This window comes from Apodemus sylvaticus, chromosome 4, assembly GCF_947179515.1.
Source record: "Apodemus sylvaticus chromosome 4, mApoSyl1.1, whole genome shotgun sequence".
Classification (NCBI taxonomy): domain Eukaryota; kingdom Metazoa; phylum Chordata; class Mammalia; order Rodentia; family Muridae; genus Apodemus; species Apodemus sylvaticus.
Genome location: NC_067475.1, coordinates 114,506,879 through 114,512,900, shown reverse-complemented (window position 1 = coordinate 114,512,900; position 6,022 = coordinate 114,506,879). Strand labels below are relative to the sequence as shown.

The 6,022-nt window shown below is 40.5% G+C and overlaps 1 non-coding gene across 1 annotated transcript; it reads left to right on the top strand.

Annotated features, from left to right (window-relative positions):
- Positions 1-4,985: 4,985 nt before the first annotated feature.
- Positions 4,986-5,090, top strand: LOC127683831 (U6 spliceosomal RNA). Its single transcript, XR_007977631.1, has one exon. It is a non-coding gene; the product is annotated as a U6 spliceosomal RNA (small nuclear RNA).
- Positions 5,091-6,022: the final 932 nt, after the last annotated feature.

Genomic DNA, 6,022 nt, shown 5'->3' with positions numbered 1-6,022 from the left:
ATTAACTTAACAGGGAGGACATTCCTCAGAAGAAAAGAGTCCTCCTCTGTTAGTACTAGTTCCAAAAATTTGTATATAATTACACAAGCAATCCTTACAACTACAGTAGCCATAGATACTCATGGAGGTTCATACCATGACCCTCTCCCAGGGGCAGGAATCATGTCATTCTGTTCCCACCAAGGCCACACAGGGCTTGGCACAATAGTGTCACCTATCTACTATGACAGGTAGTAGGTACCCTCTCAATCTGAATTGTTCCAGAAAGCAAGGCTATGTCTGTAGTATAAGATGGGGTTGATTCAGAATGCTAGGTCAATCAAAACCAAGCCAAATGATAAATTTATTAACGCTTTGCAATTTACAGAATCTGGCTGTATGCGCAGTTGCAGATTAAGCATTTGGATGAACTGTGAATCACCATCAGCCTGTCTTTCTGGAGATGTGTGAGGGCTCTAAATATCATCTTCCTTGAATGTAGCAGAGGCACAGCGCTATTGAGATGGGGGAGAACTCTGATTTAAATGAGTGTTCTGTACGGTGGTGGTTCTAAATCACAGTCCCAGACTGTCCCCATCAATCCATCAATATCACCCAGAGGTTTATGCCAAAAAAAGCCAATTTTAAACCTATGCTTTGTAGCCTGGTGTGGTGAGTTAGAAGCACTGGGCTTGGGGTTGCCTATCTGTGTTTGAACAAGCCCTTTAGGCACTTCTGATATTCCCTAAGCTGTGAGGGCATCAAGGGTTATAAAAGGTCTGCACTTTGGAATCTGTTTCTCCTCTTGAGGTTAACATCACTTACAATGCTCTGAGCCAAGAGATGTACTTTATTTCCTTGCTGTCTCACTGTGTGTCCAGAAATAAGCATTTAGGTCTTTCCCCATTTCAATCCACCCGACTCTGCTAATGGCATTAAAATAAGCCCCTCCCCATATTAATCAAGTCTTTTAATTCCTTCAATTCTTGTTTTATTTCTGGGACACCCAGCTTGAAATCATAAATGGAGATGCTTGGTCATTTCAATGGATGGAAGAATAGGGGGACAGAAGAGGGCTTATGGGACTTGTGGGGAGTGGGGACCCAGAAAAGGGGAAATCATTTGCAATGTAAATAAAAAAATAAAATAAAATAAAAAGGTTAAAAAAAATGTGACCCTGCTAAGGTTCTGGCAGACATACTTGTGCTTATAGTCTTCCACAGAGGAAACTATTTCAACCTCAACATCAATATTTTATACATTTTAGTATTAAAATGCTCTGGAAGTCATCCCTCTCTTAAAGAGAGTTCAAATACTGAATTGTGAAACTGAATCTTGGCTACCTTATTCTCAATTCCTAAAGTGGATCTAAACGATGATGTTGGCAGGAGCAGGATGCGACTCCTCTTTGGCTTGGGATTAATTAATATGTATTCATTTTAATTATTACACATTTTATTTTAAGAGTATAATATAATCAAATCATTTCCCCCTCCCCCTCCCTCCAAACTTTCCTCCTTTCTTTCTTTCAAGTTCATGGTTCCTTTATAAAAATAATCATTGTTACATGTTACATGAATGTATGCATATACGTTCCTAAGTACAACCTGCTCCATCTGTATAATGTTCTCATATGTATATTTTCAGAGATGACCATTCGCATTCTGTGAGGAAGGCTATTTCGTTCACTCTCAGCATTCTTTAGTTGCCTGTGGTTCTTCGTGTAGGGTGAGGCCTGTGGCCTTTGCCCTACCCACTCTGGAATGTCTAATGTTGTCTTGGCTCAGCTCCATGTTTAAGCATGCATTTTGGTGAGACTTTACAGACATAGCTTCTGACCTTTTTAGGAGACACAATCTCACAGAAAACCTCCTGGTCCTCTGGCTCTAATAATCATTCCATTCCATCTTTTGCAATAGTCACTAAACTAAGCTTGGGTGCAGGAGTGGCTTTGTAGATGCATTATCCCTTTAAAAAAAGATCCTAGTCCCTCCTTGTTAAGCCTTACCCTGGTCAGTAGAAGTTACATTATTTCACAAATGCTCTCTCTGGTACTTTTAGTTTTGTCCTTATGAAAAAGAGACAGTGACACACACACACACACACACACACACACACACACGCGCGCGCGCACACACACACACAAATGGAGTATAACTGCACAAAGAGACTTTTGGTGCAGATCTCTCTTTCATGGTGGAATTGTGAGTGGCTTGTCTGCAAAGATTACATCGAGAAATTCTGACAAGGTGACAGCCGGTGGGCAGGGACTCTTGGTCTAAATGGTGAACATGAAGACAGCATGCAGACTCTTTTCCTCTTAATCATACGGAGGCATACTGCAATTATACCAGAAGGCCTGGAGTCCAGCCAGCACCGTCATTTTCAAGACATGACACACTATTTCCAGACACTGAAAGCAGACCCTTCACATGGGCTCACTCTTGTCATGTTTTTTTTTATATTGTTTTGATTTTTGTTGTTTTGAGACAGGGTCTCTACATGGCCCTGGATCTCCTATAACTTGTTACATAGTCCAAGCTGGCCTTGAACTCACAGAGATCCATCTGCCTCTAGAATACTGTTAAAGGCATTCACCACACCACCACACCTGGCTCATTCATTTTAATAGTCACAGGATTCCCGTTTTAAGTTATACATATGGCTACCCAACTCAAAACCTTTTCAAAGCTTATTTTTCTGCCTGCTGTAGCCTTCTGACTAAGTGACCTTTCCACAAAATAAGCAGTGAGATTCAAAAAGAAAGAAAGAAAAAAAGAAAGGAAAGGAAAGGAAGGAAGGAAGGAAGGAAGGAAGGAAGGAAGGAAGGAAGGAAGGAAGGAAGGAAGGAAGGAAGGAAGGAAGGAAGGAAGAAAAACCATCTTTCTTCTTTCTAGCAAGAATAAGATCAGAATATCTGGAACATTGATGGCCACTTTGGTCTAAGAAGTGATCTGCCGATAGAAGTCCATTGCTGTCAGAGCAGTAAGGTAGTAGGCCAGTGAAATGACATCACCTCCATGAATTTGAGAAAGAAATAAACATAAAGGTTTCAGCAGAAAGTAATTGTCATCCCCTTTAACTCCAAGTATTTTTTGATTTGTCTTCTAGTCAGCTAACATCTTGACTTATAAAGCATCCATGGAATCGGAACACTCTGAATTTGGGCAGTTTTCAGTACTAGTACGATGCAAATATGTTGTTCACATTGCTATTATTTGATATTGACTTAATATAAAGAAATATTCAGAAGCAGCAGCCCACCCAGACATCAACAAATTTATACAGCAATTCATTGTAGCAATTTGACTGTAGTGAAAAATGTCAGAGGGATTGATTGAAAAGAAAAATCTTTACTGACCTTTTCCTCCCTAAATACAGAGACATTCAAGAAGATTCTTGCTCAATTATTGTTGAGGTGACTTATCATAAACCACATTAGGATCATATTCTTCATGGGCCATCGTGGCAACGCAATACGATGATAAAAGACAGGACCTCACAGTGCTGGACCTCACAGCCATGTTAATAATACACCTCAAGGTCACTTAAGATTTAAGACTGTTGTCCTACTGTGTACTCAGACTGTTTATGTAGCCTGTTAGAGAACAAGAATTAATCTTACTTGCCTTAGATTCCCATGTAATCAAGTTTTACTGCCTAAGCTAATGCACAGCTGTAATACTAAATTATGTACTCCTCGTACCCTGACCTGGGATATAGTAAGTGTGTGCCCATCACACTTATTTTCTGGAAACAGCAAATAGGCTGAAAGCAGCCTTAAAGATAATTACGCACCATAAATGTGGAAGGCAACATACAGATACTGGTTGATAATGATGTTGGTAACGCTGTTCGTCTGGGTCAGTTGGAGTCAGTGACTTAATCCCTCGTAAAACATTGTTAAAGATTTCTCTCAAAGACTCCATTACTTCCCCCATGTGATGCTTTCTGTTCTGTTCAATAAAAGAGAGAGCAAAGCCCTTTGTTAGGAACAGACAGAGGGACAGATTCACAAGACAGCCTTCCGGCAGGCGCACGCTCGGACTCACACAATGGACAGTAGAGGATGCAGTCAGGAGGATGAATGGATAACCCAAATCGGGGCTCAGTCTGCATTAAAGACGCCAAGGGGAAGCGCTTTGATTTCTTTTCTTAATGTGACACCACCACATTACTGGTGACTCTGAGTTAATCACAAACGCATTGAATCTACCAAGTAGTTAGGATTTTTAACACTTCAATAGACAATTTTTGTTAATCATTAATTTCAAAGAGAGAAAGAGAATGCCAGGAAGGGCGTGGCTAAAATGAAGAGCCAACTCTGTGCTGATCCCATGTCAGCAGGTTTTGAACATCTACACATATTTCTTGGATAATTTAGCCAAGGGTATTTTAGAATGCACCCGATATTATCTTTTGTGTCCATGTCATTCCTTTTTTTCTGATATATTTTTTATTTACATTTCAAATTATTTTATAAAGCATTTAAGTGCATGTGTGCGTGTGTGTGTGTGTGTGTGTGTGTGTGTTTGCTTGAGTTTATGTGCACCGTGTGTGTAGGAGCCCAGAGAGGTCAGAGAAGGCATCAGATCCCCTAAGACAAAACCAATCTTTGTGAAAGAAATTTGAGTTTTATGACCGATGAAGTTTATATGTGAAAACATTGGGGAACCAAGGAAAAGAAATTCATGGTCACACGTGAGCTGGGAAGTTCTCTGAGGAATTGGTGCTGTCTCTGTCTGTGAGGAATTAAAGCTTCACACTATTGTGCAGATGTAACTGCTTCTGTGATGCACAACTTAATAAAATGTGCTTTAGGCAAGCCCTGCAGCCTGGTGGGCACTCTCCATTTACTGCAGCTCAGTCCTGGAAAGAGTGAACTTGGCTTGTGATTCATTTCCAATGTTTTCTTTAACAACTGTGGGTTGATTAGTCCCAGGATGTAGGCTTTCATGTGATGAGTTCACCTAGGGATTCAAATCTCTAGTAAGAACACACAGTTAGTGCTCACTTGGGCAGCACATATACTAAAATTGGAAGATACAGAGAAGATTAGCATTGTCCTGCGCAAGGATAACATGCAAATTCGTGAAAGGTTCCATATGTACATATATAAAAAGAACACTCAGAACTACTCAAAGACTCTCAACATCACAATTACCACATAATAAAACTTGATTTTACTGATTATACTTTCTGATCATGGACTCGGTATTGATTAAACTTGTCTCTGCCTGAAGCAACAGGCATTCTTGGTAAGAGCAAGGTTCAGAGTTTAATTCCTGTTCTCTAGGGAAAAAGTCTCCCCAACACTAAATATTCTCCTTAAAGCTCACCTTTTGCCCGGAATAAGGTGCTATTTTTCCAGCAGCTGCCATTCTGAGTGACTACGGGAAGAAATGCTTTCCTTATAAAGTTCACAGGAGAGCCTCACTTCCATGGCCCCAGTGACAGGGGCGGTAGAGCCTTGGAAGCAATAATTTACTAGACACATTACCAAGGCTGTTGCCACTTCAGGGTGTCATGGAAGAACGGGCAACAGTGAGCCCCACAGACTGCAACTGGGGTGGCATTACTCTGACAGCTAAGCATTCCACCTTCTTTCTGGCAGGATCTTTAGACCAGAAGTTAAAGAAACAAGAGGAAATGCAGCACCGAAGCAATGAACGCAGGCTCCGCCATCAGCTTCCTTGAGTTGGCAGTCCTGACTCCATGGGCAACTGTAGCAAGATATTAAACGCTCTGCTTGTTTTCTGCTTCTTTGGTTACTTTTTTAAAACTGCAGTCAGTAACTATAAAACACATCACCGTTTGAATTTTAAATCTTCCACACTTGGGAGAACCAAAGTAAAAAAAAAAAATCCTCCTTTTTTTTGTTTGTTTTTGTTTTTGTTTTTGTGGTTTTGGCAGTTACTTTGCTTACAACAAAGAAACTGATAGAGAAAACCAATCTCAGAGAAGTGGGTTGAAGGGCAGGGTATGGAGGTTATTGTAAAAGCCTTAGATAATGCGAGATCTGACAAAGACTTGAAATATTAGA